This window comes from Schistocerca gregaria, chromosome 2, assembly GCF_023897955.1.
Source record: "Schistocerca gregaria isolate iqSchGreg1 chromosome 2, iqSchGreg1.2, whole genome shotgun sequence".
In the NCBI taxonomy this organism is placed as follows: Eukaryota; Metazoa; Arthropoda; class Insecta; order Orthoptera; family Acrididae; genus Schistocerca; species Schistocerca gregaria.
This window is the reverse complement of record NC_064921.1, coordinates 967,999,242-968,014,995: the sequence shown is the minus strand read 5'-3', so window position 1 is coordinate 968,014,995 and position 15,754 is coordinate 967,999,242. Positions and strand designations below refer to the sequence as shown.

The 15,754-nt window shown below is 46.5% G+C and overlaps 23 non-coding genes across 23 annotated transcripts; 10 read left to right on the top strand and 13 right to left on the bottom strand.

Annotated features, from left to right (window-relative positions):
* Window positions 1–253: 253 nt before the first annotated feature.
* Window positions 254–325, bottom strand: Trnaq-uug (transfer RNA glutamine (anticodon UUG)). Its single transcript has one exon. It is a non-coding gene; the product is annotated as a tRNA-Gln (tRNA).
* A 510-nt stretch (window positions 326–835) lies between these two features.
* Trnaq-uug (transfer RNA glutamine (anticodon UUG)) lies at window positions 836–907 on the bottom strand. The gene has a single exon. It is a non-coding gene; the product is annotated as a tRNA-Gln (tRNA).
* Window positions 908–1,461: 554 nt separating this feature from the next.
* Window positions 1,462–1,533, top strand: Trnap-ugg (transfer RNA proline (anticodon UGG)). The gene has a single exon. It is a non-coding gene; the product is annotated as a tRNA-Pro (tRNA).
* A 498-nt stretch (window positions 1,534–2,031) lies between these two features.
* Window positions 2,032–2,103, bottom strand: Trnaq-uug (transfer RNA glutamine (anticodon UUG)). Its single transcript has one exon. It is a non-coding gene; the product is annotated as a tRNA-Gln (tRNA).
* A 556-nt stretch (window positions 2,104–2,659) lies between these two features.
* On the top strand, window positions 2,660–2,731 carry Trnap-ugg (transfer RNA proline (anticodon UGG)). Its single transcript has one exon. It is a non-coding gene; the product is annotated as a tRNA-Pro (tRNA).
* Window positions 2,732–3,230: 499 nt separating this feature from the next.
* Trnaq-uug (transfer RNA glutamine (anticodon UUG)) lies at window positions 3,231–3,302 on the bottom strand. The gene has a single exon. It is a non-coding gene; the product is annotated as a tRNA-Gln (tRNA).
* A 556-nt stretch (window positions 3,303–3,858) lies between these two features.
* On the top strand, window positions 3,859–3,930 carry Trnap-ugg (transfer RNA proline (anticodon UGG)). The gene has a single exon. It is a non-coding gene; the product is annotated as a tRNA-Pro (tRNA).
* A 499-nt stretch (window positions 3,931–4,429) lies between these two features.
* Window positions 4,430–4,501, bottom strand: Trnaq-uug (transfer RNA glutamine (anticodon UUG)). Its single transcript has one exon. It is a non-coding gene; the product is annotated as a tRNA-Gln (tRNA).
* Window positions 4,502–5,057: 556 nt separating this feature from the next.
* Trnap-ugg (transfer RNA proline (anticodon UGG)) lies at window positions 5,058–5,129 on the top strand. The gene has a single exon. It is a non-coding gene; the product is annotated as a tRNA-Pro (tRNA).
* Window positions 5,130–5,628: 499 nt separating this feature from the next.
* On the bottom strand, window positions 5,629–5,700 carry Trnaq-uug (transfer RNA glutamine (anticodon UUG)). Its single transcript has one exon. It is a non-coding gene; the product is annotated as a tRNA-Gln (tRNA).
* A 555-nt stretch (window positions 5,701–6,255) lies between these two features.
* Trnap-ugg (transfer RNA proline (anticodon UGG)) lies at window positions 6,256–6,327 on the top strand. Its single transcript has one exon. It is a non-coding gene; the product is annotated as a tRNA-Pro (tRNA).
* Window positions 6,328–7,454: 1,127 nt separating this feature from the next.
* Window positions 7,455–7,526, top strand: Trnap-ugg (transfer RNA proline (anticodon UGG)). The gene has a single exon. It is a non-coding gene; the product is annotated as a tRNA-Pro (tRNA).
* Window positions 7,527–8,025: 499 nt separating this feature from the next.
* Trnaq-uug (transfer RNA glutamine (anticodon UUG)) lies at window positions 8,026–8,097 on the bottom strand. Its single transcript has one exon. It is a non-coding gene; the product is annotated as a tRNA-Gln (tRNA).
* Window positions 8,098–9,224: 1,127 nt separating this feature from the next.
* Trnaq-uug (transfer RNA glutamine (anticodon UUG)) lies at window positions 9,225–9,296 on the bottom strand. The gene has a single exon. It is a non-coding gene; the product is annotated as a tRNA-Gln (tRNA).
* A 1,127-nt stretch (window positions 9,297–10,423) lies between these two features.
* Trnaq-uug (transfer RNA glutamine (anticodon UUG)) lies at window positions 10,424–10,495 on the bottom strand. The gene has a single exon. It is a non-coding gene; the product is annotated as a tRNA-Gln (tRNA).
* A 556-nt stretch (window positions 10,496–11,051) lies between these two features.
* Window positions 11,052–11,123, top strand: Trnap-ugg (transfer RNA proline (anticodon UGG)). Its single transcript has one exon. It is a non-coding gene; the product is annotated as a tRNA-Pro (tRNA).
* Window positions 11,124–11,622: 499 nt separating this feature from the next.
* Trnaq-uug (transfer RNA glutamine (anticodon UUG)) lies at window positions 11,623–11,694 on the bottom strand. The gene has a single exon. It is a non-coding gene; the product is annotated as a tRNA-Gln (tRNA).
* A 556-nt stretch (window positions 11,695–12,250) lies between these two features.
* Trnap-ugg (transfer RNA proline (anticodon UGG)) lies at window positions 12,251–12,322 on the top strand. Its single transcript has one exon. It is a non-coding gene; the product is annotated as a tRNA-Pro (tRNA).
* Window positions 12,323–12,821: 499 nt separating this feature from the next.
* Window positions 12,822–12,893, bottom strand: Trnaq-uug (transfer RNA glutamine (anticodon UUG)). The gene has a single exon. It is a non-coding gene; the product is annotated as a tRNA-Gln (tRNA).
* A 556-nt stretch (window positions 12,894–13,449) lies between these two features.
* Window positions 13,450–13,521, top strand: Trnap-ugg (transfer RNA proline (anticodon UGG)). Its single transcript has one exon. It is a non-coding gene; the product is annotated as a tRNA-Pro (tRNA).
* Window positions 13,522–14,020: 499 nt separating this feature from the next.
* Window positions 14,021–14,092, bottom strand: Trnaq-uug (transfer RNA glutamine (anticodon UUG)). The gene has a single exon. It is a non-coding gene; the product is annotated as a tRNA-Gln (tRNA).
* A 556-nt stretch (window positions 14,093–14,648) lies between these two features.
* On the top strand, window positions 14,649–14,720 carry Trnap-ugg (transfer RNA proline (anticodon UGG)). The gene has a single exon. It is a non-coding gene; the product is annotated as a tRNA-Pro (tRNA).
* Window positions 14,721–15,219: 499 nt separating this feature from the next.
* Window positions 15,220–15,291, bottom strand: Trnaq-uug (transfer RNA glutamine (anticodon UUG)). Its single transcript has one exon. It is a non-coding gene; the product is annotated as a tRNA-Gln (tRNA).
* Between the last annotated feature and the right edge of the window lie 463 nt (window positions 15,292–15,754).

Genomic DNA, 15,754 nt, shown 5'->3' with positions numbered 1-15,754 from the left:
AAATGCACGCGCATGCAGCACCCAAAATGGAGAGATACTGGGACCCTCAGCTGAGGTCGTCTTCTCGCAGTTGAACCCTTTACGTTCCGTTATTAATCCTAGTAGCGAAAGCATAAGCATTTGGAGCGTTCCCCATTCACGTGTGGACTGCTATTAACAATTTGCAATACATGATCCTAGCTAAAATTCAGGATATACAATTCCAACTACCAGCTCGTACACATTTCTAGAAACGATCGCAAAACACAGATACAGGTTCCACCGAGACTCGAACTCGGATCGCTGGATTCAAAGTCCAGAGTGCTAACCATTACACCATGGAACCGGGTGCCCTCGCGGACTGGAATTGAGCAGCATCATGACATAAACTAGCGAGTCTCAGAAAGTAAGCCATGCAACAGGACAAACTGCATGTCGGGCCACCGGCCAATGATACTGGCAAGTGCGTCTTGTGGAAAGCAATCTACGAAGCAGGATTAAGCCGTGTTCGATTACTTATATCTATACCTAAAGACTGACACGTTTAACGAATCTATTCGTATCCCAAGAACTAGTACATCGCATGCACGTTTGTTAAATGCACGCGCATGCAGCACCCAAAACGGAGAGATACTGAGACCCTCAGCTGAGGTCGTCTTCTCGCAGTTGAACCCCTTACGTTCCGTTATTAATCCTAGTAGCAAAAGCATAAGCATTTGGAGCGTTCCCCATTCACGAGTGGACTGCTATTAACAATTTGCAATTTGCATTACATGATCCTAGATAAAATTCTGGATATACAATTCCAACTACCAGCTCGTACACATTTCTAGAAACGATCGCAAAACACAGATTCAGGTTCCACCGAGACTCGAACTCGGATCGATGGATTCAAAGTCCAGAGTGCTAACCATTACACCATGGAACCGGGCGCCCTCGCGGACTGGAATTGAGCAGCATCATGACATTAAACCGATAAGCTGCGATTTATTACATGTAGCGTCCTCAGGAAGTGTTTGCGTGCTAATGAAGCATCCAAGTAGGCTGAAAGTGGAGGGAGCAACTTGGAATGTAGCGAGAATTCTTGCCAGTATTCGTACATGAAATGATGTCTAAGGGTCAGGAAATCAAAATCGCGGAACAGCCACTTTCGTATGGTGGATGCTTTGTGCTGGAAGCAGCCTAGCTATGAAAACAGCTATGGACACAGAGTACTGTCGAAAAGTGCGTGCTGTCACACAACGCTACGTAGTGGGCGGATGGTGCGTGACACGATAACATTTGCACTTCACACGATCGACATACTGTCTCACAACTCAAGCAGCTCTTTCAGCCTTCACATACACTGGTCCTCTGCACAGCTCATGTTGTTGGTGTCGGATTAAGAAACCTCTTTGAGAATATGGTCCATATTGGATGCTGCGACTAGCAAGTGCGGCAAGATATCAGTAGGTGGCGGGGTGTACACCTGCTTCGTTGTGCGGCCTGTTGGTCTAGGGGTATGATTCCTGCTTTGGGGGCAGGAGGTCCCGGGTTCAAATCCCAGACAGGCCCTACTTTTCACTTTCGCGACAACCAAGCATTACGATAAACTAGCGAGTCTCTGAAAGTAAGCCATGCAACAGGACAAACTGCATGTCGGGCCACCGGCCAATGATACTGGCAAGTGCGTCTTGTGGAAAGCAATCTACGAAGCAGGATTAAGCCGTGTTCGATTACTTATATCTATACCTAAAGACTGACACGTTTAACGAATCTATTCGTTTCCCAAGAACTAGTACATCGCATGCACGTTTGTTAAATGCACGCGCATGCAGCACCCAAAACGGAGAGATACTGGGACCCTCAGCTGAGGTCGTCTTCTCGCAGTTGAACCCTTTACGTTCCGTTATTAATCCTAGAAGCGAAAGCATAAGCATTTGGAGCGTTCCCCATTCACGTGTGGACTGCTATTAACAATTTGCAATACATGATCCTAGCTAAAATTCAGGATATACAATTCCAACTACCAGCTCGTACACATTTCTAGAAACGATCACTAAGCACAGAGTCAGGTTCCACCGAGACTCGAACTCGGATCGCTGGATTCAAAGTCCAGAGTGCTAACCATTACACCATGGAACCGGGTGCCTCTAACGGACTTAAATTGAGCAGCATTTTGACATTAAACCGATAAGCTGCGATTTATTACATGTAGCGTCCTCAGGAAGTGTTTGCGTGGCTAATGACGCAACCAAGTAGGCTGAAAGTGGAGGGAGCAACTTGGAATGTAGCTAGAATTCTTGCCATTATTCGTACATGAAGTGATGTCAAAGGGTCAGGTAATCAAATTCGCGGAACAGCCACTTTCGTATGGTGAATGCTTTGTGCTGGATGCAGCCTAGCTATGAAAACAGCTATGGACACAGAGTACTGTCGAAAAGTGCGTGCTGTCACACAACGCTACGTAGTAGGCGGATGGTGCGTGACACGATAACATTTGCACTTCACACGATCGACATACTGTTACACAACTCAAGCAGCTCTTTCAGCCTTCACATACACTGGTCCTCAGCACAGCTCATGTTGTAGGAGTAGGATTAAGAAATCTCTTTGAGAATATGGTCCAGATTGGTTGCTGCACCTAGCAAGTGCGGCAAGATCTCAGTAGGTGGCGGGATGCACAGATGCTTCCTTGTGCGGCCTGTTGGTCTAGGGGTATGATTCCTGCTTTGGGTGCAGGAGGTCCCGGGTTCAAATCCCGGACAGGCCCTACTTTTCACTTTCGCGACAACCAAGCACTACGATAAACTAGCGAGTCTCTGAAAGTAGACCATGCAACAGGACAAACTGCATGTCGTGCCACCGGCCAATGATACTGGCAAGTGCGTCTTGTGGAAAGTAAATCTACGAAGCAGGATTAAGCCGTCTTCGATTACTTATATCTATATCTAAAGACTGACACGTATAACGATTCTATTGGTTTCCCAGGAACTAGTACATCGCATGCACGTTTGTTAAATGCACGCGCATGCAGCACACAAAACGGAGTGATGCTGGGACAAGCAGCTGTGGTCGTCTTCTCGCAGTTGAAACCCTTACGTTCCGTTATTAATCCTAGTAGCAAAAGCATAAGCATTTGGAGCGTTCCCCAATTACGTGTGGACGGATATTAACAATTTGCATTACATGATCCTAGCTAAAATTATGGATATACAATTCCAACTACCAGCTCGTACACATTTCTAGAAACGATCGCAAAACACAGAGTCAGGTTCCACCGAGACTCGAACTCGAATCGCTGGATTCAAAGTCCAGAGTGCTAACCATTACAGCATGGAACCGGGTGCCTCTAACGGACTTAAATTGAGCAGCATTTTGACATTAAACCGATAAGCTGCGATTTATTACATGTAGCGTCATCAGGAACTGTTTGCGTGGCTAATGACGCAACCAAGTAGGCTGAAAGTGGAGGGAGCAACTTGGAATGTAGCTAGAATTCTTGCCATTATTCGTACATGAAGTGATGTCAAAGGGTCAGGTAATCAAATTCGCGGAACAGCCACTTTCGTATGGTGAATGCTTTGTGCTGGATGCAGCCTAGCTATGAAAACAGCTATGGACACAGAGTACTGTCGAAAAGTGCGTGCTGTCACACAACGCTACGTAGTAGGCGGATGGTGCGTGACACGATAACATTTGCACTTCACACGATCGACATACTGTTACACAACTCAAGCAGCTCTTTCAGCCTTCACATACACTGGTCCTCAGCACAGCTCATGTTGTAGGAGTAGGATTAAGAAATCTCTTTGAGAATATGGTCCAGATTGGTTGCTGCACCTAGCAAGTGCGGCAAGATCTCAGTAGGTGGCGGGATGCACAGATGCTTCCTTGTGCGGCTTGTTGGTCTAGGGGTATGATTCCTGCTTTGGGTGCAGGAGGTCCCGGGTTCAAATCCCGGACAGGCCCTACTTTTCACTTTCGCGACAACCAAGCACTACGATAAACTAGCGAGTCTCTGAAAGTAGACCATGCAACAGGACAAACTGCATGTCGGGCCACCGGCCAATGATACTGGCAAGTGCGTCTTGTGGAAAGTAAATCTACGAAGCAGGATTAAGCCGTCTTCGATTACTTATATCTATATCTAAAGACTGACACTTATAACGATTCTATTGGTTTCCCAGGATCTAGTACATCGCATGCACGTTTGTTAAATGCACGCGCATGCAGCACCCAAAACGGAGAGATACTGGGACCAGCAGCTGAGGTCGTCTTTTCGCAGTTCAACCCCTTACGTTCCGTTATTAACCCTAGTAGCAAAAGCATAAGCATTCGGAGCGTTCCCCAATCACGTGTGGACGGCTATTAACAATTTGCATTACATGATCCTAGCTAAAATTCTGGATATACAATTCCAACTACCAGCTCGTACACATTTCTAGAAACGATCGCAAAACACAGAGTCAGGTTCCACCGAGACTCGAACTCGGATCGCTGGATTCAAAGTCCAGAGTGCTAACCATTACACCATGGAACCGGGTGCCTCTAACGGACTTAAATTGAGCAGCATTTTGACATTAAACCGATAAGCTGCGATTTATTACATGTAGCGTCCTCAGGAAGTGTTTGCGTGGCTAATGACGCAACCAAGTAGGCTGAAAGTGGAGGGAGCAACTTGGAATGTAGCTAGAATTCTTCCCATTATTCGTACATGAAGTGATGTCAAAGGGTCAGGTAATCAAATTCGCGGAACAGCCACTTTCGTATGGTGAATGCTTTGTGCTGGATGCAGCCTAGCTATGAAAACAGCTATGGACACAGAGTACTGTCGAAAAGTGCGTGCTGTCACACAACGCTACGTAGTAGGCGGATGGTGCGTGACACGATAACATTTGCACTTCACACGATCGACATACTGTTACACAACTCAAGCAGCTCTTTCAGCCTTCACATACACTGGTCCTCAGCACAGCTCATGTTGTAGGAGTAGGATTAAGAAATCTCTTTGAGAATATGGTCCAGATTGGTTGCTGCATCTAGCAAGTGCGGCAAGATCTCAGTAGGTGGCGGGATGCACAGATGCTTCCTTGTGCGGCCTGTTGGTCTAGGGGTATGATTCCTGCTTTGGGTGCAGGAGGTCCCGGGTTCAAATCCCGGACAGGCCCTACTTTTCACTTTCGCGACAACCAAGCACTACGATAAACTAGCGAGTCTCTGAAAGTAGACCATGCAACAGGACAAACTGCATGTCGGGCCACCGGCCAATGATACTGGCAAGTGCGTCTTGTGGAAAGTAAATCTACGAAGCAGGATTAAGCCGTCTTCGATTACTTATATCTATATCTAAAGACTGACACGTATAACGATTCTATTCGTTTCCCAGGATCTAGTACATCGCATGCACGTTTGTTAAATGCACGCGCATGCAGCACCCAAAACGGAGAGATACTGGGACCAGCAGCTGAGGTCGTCTTTTCGCATTTTAACCCCTTACGTTCCGTTATTAACCCTAGTAGCAAAAGCATAAGCATTTGGAGCGTTCCCCAATCACGTTTGGACGGCTATTAACAATTTGCATTACATGATCCTAGCTAAAATTCTGGATACACAATTCCAACTACCAGCTCGTACACATTTCTAGAAACGATCGCAAAACACAGAGTCAGGTTCAACCGAGACTCGAACTCGGATCGCTGGATTCAAAGTCCAGAGTGCTAACCATTACACCATAGAACCGGGTGCCTCTAGCCGACTTAAATTGAGCAGCATTTTGACATTAAACCGATAAGCTGCGATTTATTACATGTAGCGTCCTCAGGAAGTGTTTGCGTGGCTAATGACGCAACCAAGTAGGCTGAAAGTGGAGGGAGCAACTTGGAATGTAGCTAGAATTCTTGCCATTATTCGTACATGAAGTGATGTCAAAGGGTCAGGTAATCAAATTCGCGGAACAGCCACTTTCGTATGGTGAATGCTTTGTGCTGGATGCAGCCTAGCTATGAAAACAGCTATGGACACAGAGTACTGTCGAAAAGTTGTGCTGTCACACAACGCTACGTAGTAGGCGGATGGTGCGTGACACGATAACATTTGCACTTCACACGATCGACATACTGTTACACAACTCAAGCAGCTCTTTCAGCCTTCACATACACTGGTCCTCAGCACAGCTCATGTTGTAGGAGTAGGATTAAGAAATCTCTTTGAGAATATGGTCCAGATTGGTTGCTGCACCTAGCAAGTGCGGCAAGATCTCAGTAGGTGGCGGGATGCACAGATGCTTCCTTGTGCGGCCTGTTGGTCTAGGGGTATGATTCCTGCTTTGGGTGCAGGAGGTCCCGGGTTCAAATCCCGGACAGGCCCTACTTCTCACTTTCGCGACAACCAAGCACTACGATAAACTAGCGAGTCTCTGAAAGTAGACCATGCAACAGGACAAACTGCATGTCGTGCCACCGGCCAATGATACTGGCAAGTGCGTCTTGTGGAAAGTAAATCTACGAAGCAGGATTAAGCCGTCTGCGATTACTTATATCTATATCTAAAGACTGACACGTATAACGATTCTATTTGTTTCCCAGGATCTAGTACATCGCATGCACGATTGTTAAATGCACGCGCATGCAGCACCCAAAACGGAGAGATACTGGGACCAGCAGCTGAGGTCGTCTTTTCGCAGTTCAACCCCTTACGTTCCGTTATTAACCCTAGTAGCAAAAGCATAAGCATTTGGAGCGTTCCCCAATCACGTGTGGACGGCTATTAACAATTTGCATTACATGATCCTAGCTAAAATTCTGGATATACAATTCCAACTACCAGCTCGTACACATTTCTAGAAACGATCGCAAAACACAGAGTCAGGTTCCACCGAGACTCGAACTCGGATCGGTGGATTCAAAGTCTAGAGGGCTAACCATTACACCATGGAACCGGGTGCCTCTAGCCGACTTAAATTGAGCAGCATTTTGACATTAAACCGATAAGCTGCGATTTATTACATGTAGCGTCCTCAGGAAGTGTTTGCGTGGCTAATGGCGCAACCAAGTAGGCTGAAAGTGGAGGGAGCAACTTGGAATGTAGCTAGAATTCTTGCCATTATTCGTACATGAAGTGATGTCAAAGGGTCAGGTAATCAAATTCGCGGAACAGCCACTTTCGTATGGTGAATGCTTTGTGCTGGATGCAGCCTAGCTATGAAAACAGCTATGGACACAGAGTACTGTCGAAAAGTGCGTGCTGTCACACAACGCTACGTAGTAGGCGGATGGTGCGTGACACGATAACATTTGCACTTCACACGATCGACATACTGTTACACAACTCAAGCAGCTCTTTCAGCCTTCACATACACTGGTCCTCAGCACAGCTCATGTTGTAGGAGTAGGATTAAGAAATCTCTTTGAGAATATGGTCCAGATTGGTTGCTGCACCTAGCAAGTGCGGCAAGATCTCAGTAGGTGGCGGGATGCACAGATGCTTCCTTGTGCGGCCTGTTGGTCTAGGGGTATGATTCCTGCTTTGGGTGCAGGAGGTCTCGGGTTCAAATCCTGGACAGGCCCTACTTTTCACTTTCGCGACAACCAAGCACTACGATAAACTAGCGAGTCTCTGAAAGTAGACCATGCAACAGGACAAACTGCATGTCGTGCCACCGGCCAATGATACTGGCAAGTGCGTCTTGTAGAAAGTAAATCTACGAAGCAGGATTAAGCCGTCTTCGATTACTTATATCTATATCTAAAGACTGACACGTATAACGATTCTATTGGTTTCCCAGGAACTAGTACATCGCATGCACGTTTGTTAAATGCACGCGCATGCAGCACCCAAAACGGAGAGATCCTGGGACCAGCAGCTGAGGTCATCTTTTCGCAGTTTAACCCCTTACGTTCCATTATTAACCCTAGTAGCAAAAGCATAAGCATTTGGAGCGTTCCGCAATCACGAGTGGACGGCTATTAACAATTTGCATTACATGATCCTAGCTAAAATTCTGGATATACAATTCCAACTACCAGCTCGTACACATTTCTAGAAACGATCGCAAAACACAGAGTCAGGTTCCACCGAGACTCGAACTCGGATCGCTGGATTCAAAGTCCAGAGGGCTAACCATTACACCATGGAACCGGGTGGCTCTAGCCGACTTAAATTGAGCAGAACTTTGACATTAAACCGATAAGCTGCGATTTATTGCATGTAGCGTCCTCAGGAAGTGTTTGCGTGGCTAATGGCGCAACCAAGTAGGCTGAAAGTGGAGGGAGCAACTTGGAATGTAGCTAGAATTCTTGCCATTATTCGTACATGAAGTGATGTCAAAGGGTCAGGTAATCAAATTCGCGGAACAGCCACTTTCGTATGGTGAATGCTTTGTGCTGGATGCAGCCTAGCTATGAAAACAGCTATGGACACAGAGTACTGTCGAAAAGTGCGTGCTGTCACACAACGCTACGTAGTAGGCGGATGGTGCGTGACACGATAACATTTGCACTTCACACGATCGACATACTGTTACACAACTCAAGCAGCTCTTTCAGCCTTCACATACACTGGTCCTCAGCACAGCTCATGTTGTAGGAGTAGGATTAAGAAATCTCTTTGAGAATATGGTCCAGATTGGTTGCTGCACCTAGGAAGTGCGGCAAGATCTCAGTAGGTGGCGGGATGCACAGATGCTTACTTGTGCGGCCTGTTGGTCTAGGGGTATGTTTCCTGCTTTGGGTGCAGTAGGTCCCGGGTTCAAATCCCAGAGAGGCCCTACTTTTCACTTTCGCGACAACCAAGCACTACGATAAACTAGCGAGTCTCTGAAAGTAGACCATGCAACAGGACAGACTGCATGTCGTGCCACCGGCCAATGATACTGGCAAGTGCGTCTTGTGGAAAGTAAATCTACGAAGCAGGATTAAGCCGTCTTCGATTACTTATATCTATATCTAAAGACTGACACGTATAACGATTCTATTGGTTTCCCAGGAACTAGTACATCGCATGCACGTTTGTTAAATGCACGCGCATGCAGCACCCAAAACGGAGTGATGCTGGGACAAGCAGCTGTGGTCGTCTTTCCGCAGTTGAAACCCTTACGTTCCGTTATTAATCCTAGTAGCAAAAGCATAAGCATTTGGAGCGTTCCCCAATCACGTGTGGACGGCTATTAACAATTTGCATTACATGATCCTAGCTAAAATTCTGGATATACAATTCCAACTACCAGCTCGTACACATTTCTAGAAACGATCACTAAACACAGAGTCAGGTTCCACCGAGACTCGAACTCGGATCGCTGGATTCAAAGTCCAGAGTGCTAACCATTATACCATGGAACCGGGTGGCTCTAGCCGACTTAAATTGAGCAGCATTTTGACATTAAACCGATAAGCTGCGATTTATTACATGTAGCGTCCTCAGGAACTGTTTGCGTGGCTACTGACGCAACCAAGTAGGCTGAAAGTGGAGGGAGCAACTTGGAATGTAGCTAGAATTCTTGCCATTATTCGTACATGAAGTGATGTCAAAGGGTCAGGTAATCAAATTCGCGGAACAGCCACTTTCGTATGGTGAATGCTTTGTGCTGGATGCAGCCTAGCTATGAAAACAGCTATGGACACAGAGTACTGTCGAAAAGTGCGTGCTGTCACACAACGCTACGTAGTAGGCGGATGGTGCGTGACACGATAACATTTGCACTTCACACGATCGACATACTGTTACACAACTCAAGCAGCTCTTTCAGCCTTCACATACACTGGTCCTCAGCACAGCTCATGTTGTAGGAGTAGGATTAAGAAATCTCTTTGAGAATATGGTCCAGATTGGTTGCTGCACCTAGCAAGTGCGGCAAGATCTCAGTAGGTGGCGGGATGCACAGATGCTTACTTGTGCGGCCTGTTGGTCTAGGGGTATGTTTCCTGCTTTGGGTGCAGTAGGTCCCGGGTTCAAATCCCAGAGAGGCCCTACTTTTCACTTTCGCGACAACCAAGCACTACGATAAACTAGCGAGTCTCTGAAAGTAGACCATGCAACAGGACAAACTGCATGTCGTGCCACCGGCCAATGATACTGGCAAGTGCGTCTTCTGGAAAGTAAATCTACGAAGCAGGATTAAGCCGTCTTCGATTACCTATATCTATATCTAAAGACTGACACGTATAACGATTCTATTGGTTTCCCAGGAACTAGTACATCGCATGCACGTTTGTTAAATGCACGCGCATGCAGCACCCATAACGGAGAGATACTGGGACCAGCAGCTGAGGTCGTCTTTTCGCAGTTTAACCCCTTACGTTCCATTATTAACCCTAGTAGCAAAAGCATAAGCATTTGGAGCGTTCCCCAATCACGTGTGGACGGCTATTAACAATTTGCATTACATGATCCTAGCTAAAATTCTGGATATACAATTCCAACTACCAGCTCGTACACATTTCTAGAAACGATCGCAAAACACAGAGTCAGGTTCCACCGAGACTCGAACTCGGATCGCTGGATTCAAAGTCCAGAGGGCTAACCATTACACTATGGAACCGGGTGGCTCTAGCCGACTTAAATTGAGCAGCATTTTGACATTAAACCGATAAGCTGCGATTTATTACATGTAGCGTCCTCAGGAAGTGTTTGCGTGGCTAATGACGCAACCAAGTAGGCTGAAAGTGGAGGGAGCAACTTGGAATGTAGCTAGAATACTTGCCATTATTCGTACATGAAGTGATGTCAAAGGGTCAGGTAATCAAATTCGCGGAACAGCCACTTTCGTATGGTGAATGCTTTGTGCTGGATGCAGCCTAGCTATGAAAACAGCTATGGACACAGAGTACTGTCGAAAAGTGCGTGCTGTCACACAACGCTACGTAGTAGGCGGATGGTGCGTGACACGATAACATTTGCACTTCACACGATCGACATACTGTTACACAACTCAAGCAGCTCTTTCAGCCTTCACATACACTGGTCCTCAGCACAGCTCATGTTGTAGGAGTAGGATTAAGAAATCTCTTTGAGAATATGGTCCAGATTGGTTGCTGCACCTAGCAAGTGCGGCAAGATCTGAGTAGGTGGCGGGATGCACAGATGCTTCCTTGTGCGGCCTGTTGGTCTAGGGGTATGATTCCTGCTTTGGGTGCAGGAGGTCCCGGGTTCAAATCCCCGACAGGCCCTACTTTTCACTTTCGCGACAACCAAGCACTACGATAAACTAGCGAGTCTCTGAAAGTAGACCATGCAACAGGACAAACTGCATGTCGTGCCACCGGCCAATGATACTGGCAAGTGCGTCTTGTGGAAAGTAAATCTACGAAGCAGGATTAAGCCGTCTTCGATTACTTATATCTATATCTAAAGACTGACACGTATAACGATTCTATTGGTTTCCCAGGAACTAGTACATCGCATGCACGTTTGTTAAATGCACGCGCATGCAGCACCCAAAACGGAGAGATACTGGGACCAGCAGCTGAGGTCGTCTTTTCGCAGTTTAACCCCTTACGTTCCGTTATTAACCCTAGTAGCAAAAGCATAAGCATTTGGAGCGTTCCCCAATCACGTGTGGACGGCTATTAACAATTTGCATTATATGATCCTAGCTAAAATTCTGGATATACAATTCCAACTACCAGCTCGTACACATTTCTAGAAACGATCGCAAAACACAGAGTCAGGTTCCACCGAGACTCGAACTCGGATCGCTGGATTCAAAGTCCAGAGTGCTAACCATTACACCATGGAACCGGGTGCCTCTAGCCGACTTAAATTGAGCAGCATTTTGACATTAAACAGATAAGCTGCGATTTATTACATGTAGCGTCCTCAGGAAGTGTTTGCGTGGCTAATGACGCAACCAAGTAGGCTGAAAGTGGAGGGAGCAACTTGGAATGTAGCTAGAATTCTTGCCATTATTCGTACATGAAGTGATGTCAAAGGGTCAGGTAATCAAATTCACGGAACAGCCACTTTCGTATGGTGAATGCTTTGTGCTGGATGCAGCCTAGCTATGAAAACAGCTATGGACACAGAGTACTGTCGAAAAGTGCGTGCTGTCACACAACGCTACGTAGTAGGCGGATGGTGCGTGACACGATAACATTTGCACTTCACACGATCGACATACTGTTACACAACTCACGCAGCTCTTTCAGCCTTCACATACACTGGTCCTCAGCACAGCTCATGTTGTAGGAGTAGGATTAAGAAATCTCTTTGAGAATATGGTCCAGATTGGTTGCTGCACCTAGCAAGTGCGGCAAGATCTCAGTAGGTGGCGGGATGCACAGATGCTTCCTTGTGCGGCCTGTTGGTCTAGGGGTATGATTCCTGCTTTGGGTGCAGGAGGTCCCGCGTTCAAATCCCGGACAGGCCCTACTTTTCACTTTCGCGACAACCAAGCACTACGATAAACTAGCGAGTCTCTGAAAGTAGACCATGCAACAGGACAAACTGCATGTCGTGCCACCGGCCAATGATACTGGCAAGTGCGTCTTGTGGAAAGTAAATCTACGAAGCAGGATTAAGCCGTCTTCGATTACTTATATCTATATCTAAAGACTGACACGTATAACGATTCTATTGGTTTCCCAGGAACTAGTACATCGCATGCACGTTTGTTAAATGCACGCGCATGCAGCACCCAAAACGGAGTGATGCTGGGACAAGCAGCTGTGGTCGTCTTCTCGCAGTTGAAACCCCTACGTTCCGTTATTAATCCTAGTAGCAAAAGCATAAGCATTTGGAGCGTTCCCCAATCACGTGTGGACGGCTATTAACAATTTGCATTACATGATCCTAGCTAAAATTCTGGATATACAATTCCAACTACCAGCTCGTACACATTTCCAGAAACGATCGCAAAACACAGAGTCAGGTTCCACCGAGACTCGAACTCGGATCGCTGGATTCAAAGTCCAGAGTGCTAACCATTAAACCACGGAACCGGGTGCCTCTAACGGACTTAAATTGAGCAGCATTTTGACATTAAACCGATAAGCTGCGATTTATTACATGTAGCGTCCTCAGGAAGTGTTTGCGTGGCTAATGACGCAACCAAGTAGGCTGAAAGTGGAGGGAGCAACTTGGAATGTAGCTAGAATTCTTGCCATTATTCGTACATGAAGTGATGTCAAAGGGTCAGGTAATCAAATTCGCGGAACAGCCACTTTCGTATGGTGAATGCTTTGTGCTGGATGCAGCCTAGCTATGAAAACAGCTATGGACACAGAGTACTGTCGAAAAGTGCGTGCTGTCACACAACGCTATGTAGTGGGCGGATGGTGCGTGACACGATAACATTTGCACTTCACACGATCGACATACTGTTACACAACTCAAGAAGCTCTTTCAGCCTTCACATACACTGGTCCTCAGCACAGCTCATGTTGTAGGAGTAGGATTAAGAAATCTCTTTGAGAATATGGTCCAGATTGGATGCTGCACATAGCAAGTGCGGCAAGATCTCAGTAGGTGGCGGGATGCAAAGATGCTTCCTTGTGCGGCCTGTTGGTCTAGGGGTATGATTCCTGCTTTGGGTGCAGTAGGTCCCGGGTTCAAATCCCGGACAGGTCCTACTTTTCACTTTCGCGACAACCAAGCACTACGATAAACTAGCGAGTCTCTGAAAGTAGACCATGCAACAGGACAAACTGCATGTCGTGCCACCGGCCAATGATACTGGCAAGTGCGTCTTGTGGAAAGTAAATCTACGAAGCAGGATTAAGCCGTCTTCGATTACTTATATCTATATCTAAAGACTGACACGTATAACGATTCTATTGGTTTCCCAGGAACTAGTACATCGCATGCACGTTTGTTAAATGCACGCGCATGCAGCACCCAAAACGGAGAGATCCTGGGACCAGCAGCTGAGGTCTTCTTTTCGCAGTTTAACCCCTTACGTTCCGTTATTAACCCTAGTAGCAAAAGCATAAGCATTTGGAGCGTTCCCCAATCACGTGTGGACGGCTATTAACAATTTGCATTACATGATCCTAGCTAAAATTCTGGATATACAATTCCAACTACCAGCTCGTACACATTTCTAGAAACGATCGCAAAACACAGAGTCAGGTTCCACCGAGACTCGAACTCGGATCGCTGGATTCAAAGTCCAGAGTGCTAACCATTACACCATGGAACCGGGTGCCTCTAGCCGACTTAAATTGAGCAGCATGTTGACATTAAACCGATAAGCTGCGATTTATTACATGTAGCGTCTTCAGGAAGTGTTTGCGTGGCTAATGACGCAACCAAGTAGGCTGAAAGTGGAGGGAGCAACTTGGAATGTAGCTAGAATTCTTGCCATTATTCGTACATGAAGTGATGTCAAAGGGTCAGGTAATCAAATTCGCGGAACAGCCACTTTCGTATGGTGAATGCTTTGTGCTGGAAGCAGCCTAGCTATGAAAACAGCTATGGACACAGAGTACTGTCGAAAAGTGCGTGCTGTCACACAACGCTACGTAGTACTCGGATGGTGCGTGACACGATAACATTTGCACTTCACACGATCGACATACTGTTACACAACTCAAGCAGCTCTTTCAGCCTTCACATACACTGGTCCTCAGCACAGCTCATGTTGTAGGAGTAGGATTAAGAAATCTCTTTGAGAATATGGTCCAGATTGGTTGCTGCACCTAGCAAGTGCGGCAAGATCACAGTAGGTGGCGGGATGCACAGATGCTTCCTTGTGCGGCCTGTTGGTCTAGGGGTATGATTCCTGCTTTGGGTGCAGGAGGTCCCGGGTTCAAATCCCGGACAGGCCCTACTTTTCACTTTCGCGACAACCAAGCACTACGATAAACTAGCGAGTCTCTGAAAGTAGACCATGCAACAGAACAAAATGCATGTCGTGCCACCGGCCAATGATACTGGCAAGTGCGTCTTGTGGAAAGTAAATCTACGAAGCAGGATTAAGCCGTCTTCGATTACTTATATCTATATCTAAAGACTGACACGTATAACGATTCTATTGGTTTCCCAGAATCTAGTACATCGCATGCACGTTTGTTAAATGCACGCGCATGCAGCACCCAAAACGGAGTGATGCTGGGACAAGCAGCTGTGGTCGTCTTCTCGCAGTTGAAACCCCTACGTTCCGTTATTAATCCTAGTAGCAAAAGCATAAGCATTTGGAGCGTTCCCCAATCACGTGTGGACGGCTATTAACAATTTGCATTACATGATCCTAGCTAAAATTCTGGATATACAATTCCAACTACCAGCTCGTACACATTTCTAGAAACGATCGCAAAACACAGAGTCAGGTTCCACCGAGACTCGAACTCGGATCGCTGGATTCAAAGTCCAGAGTGCTAACCATTACACCACGGAACCGGGTGCCTCTAACGGACTTAAATTGAGCAGCATTTTGACATTAAACCGATAAGCTGCGATTTATTACATGTAGCGTCCTCAGGAAGTGTTTGCGTGGCTAATGACGCAACCAAGTAGGCTGAAAGTGGAGGGAGCAACTTGGAATGTAGCTAGAATTCTTGCCATTATTCGTACATGAAGTGATGTCAAAGGGTCAGGTAATCAAATTCGCGGAACAGCCACTTTCGTATGGTGAATGCTTTGTGCTGGATGCAGCCTAGCTATGAAAACAGCTATGGACACAGAGTACTGTCGAAAAGTGCGTGCTGTCACACAACGCTACGTAGTAGGCGGATGGTGCGTGACACGATAACATTTGCACTTCACACGATCGACATACTGTTACACAACTCAAGCAGCTCTTTCAGCCTTCACATACACTGGTCCTCAGCACAGCTCATGTTGTAGGAGTAGGATTAAGAAA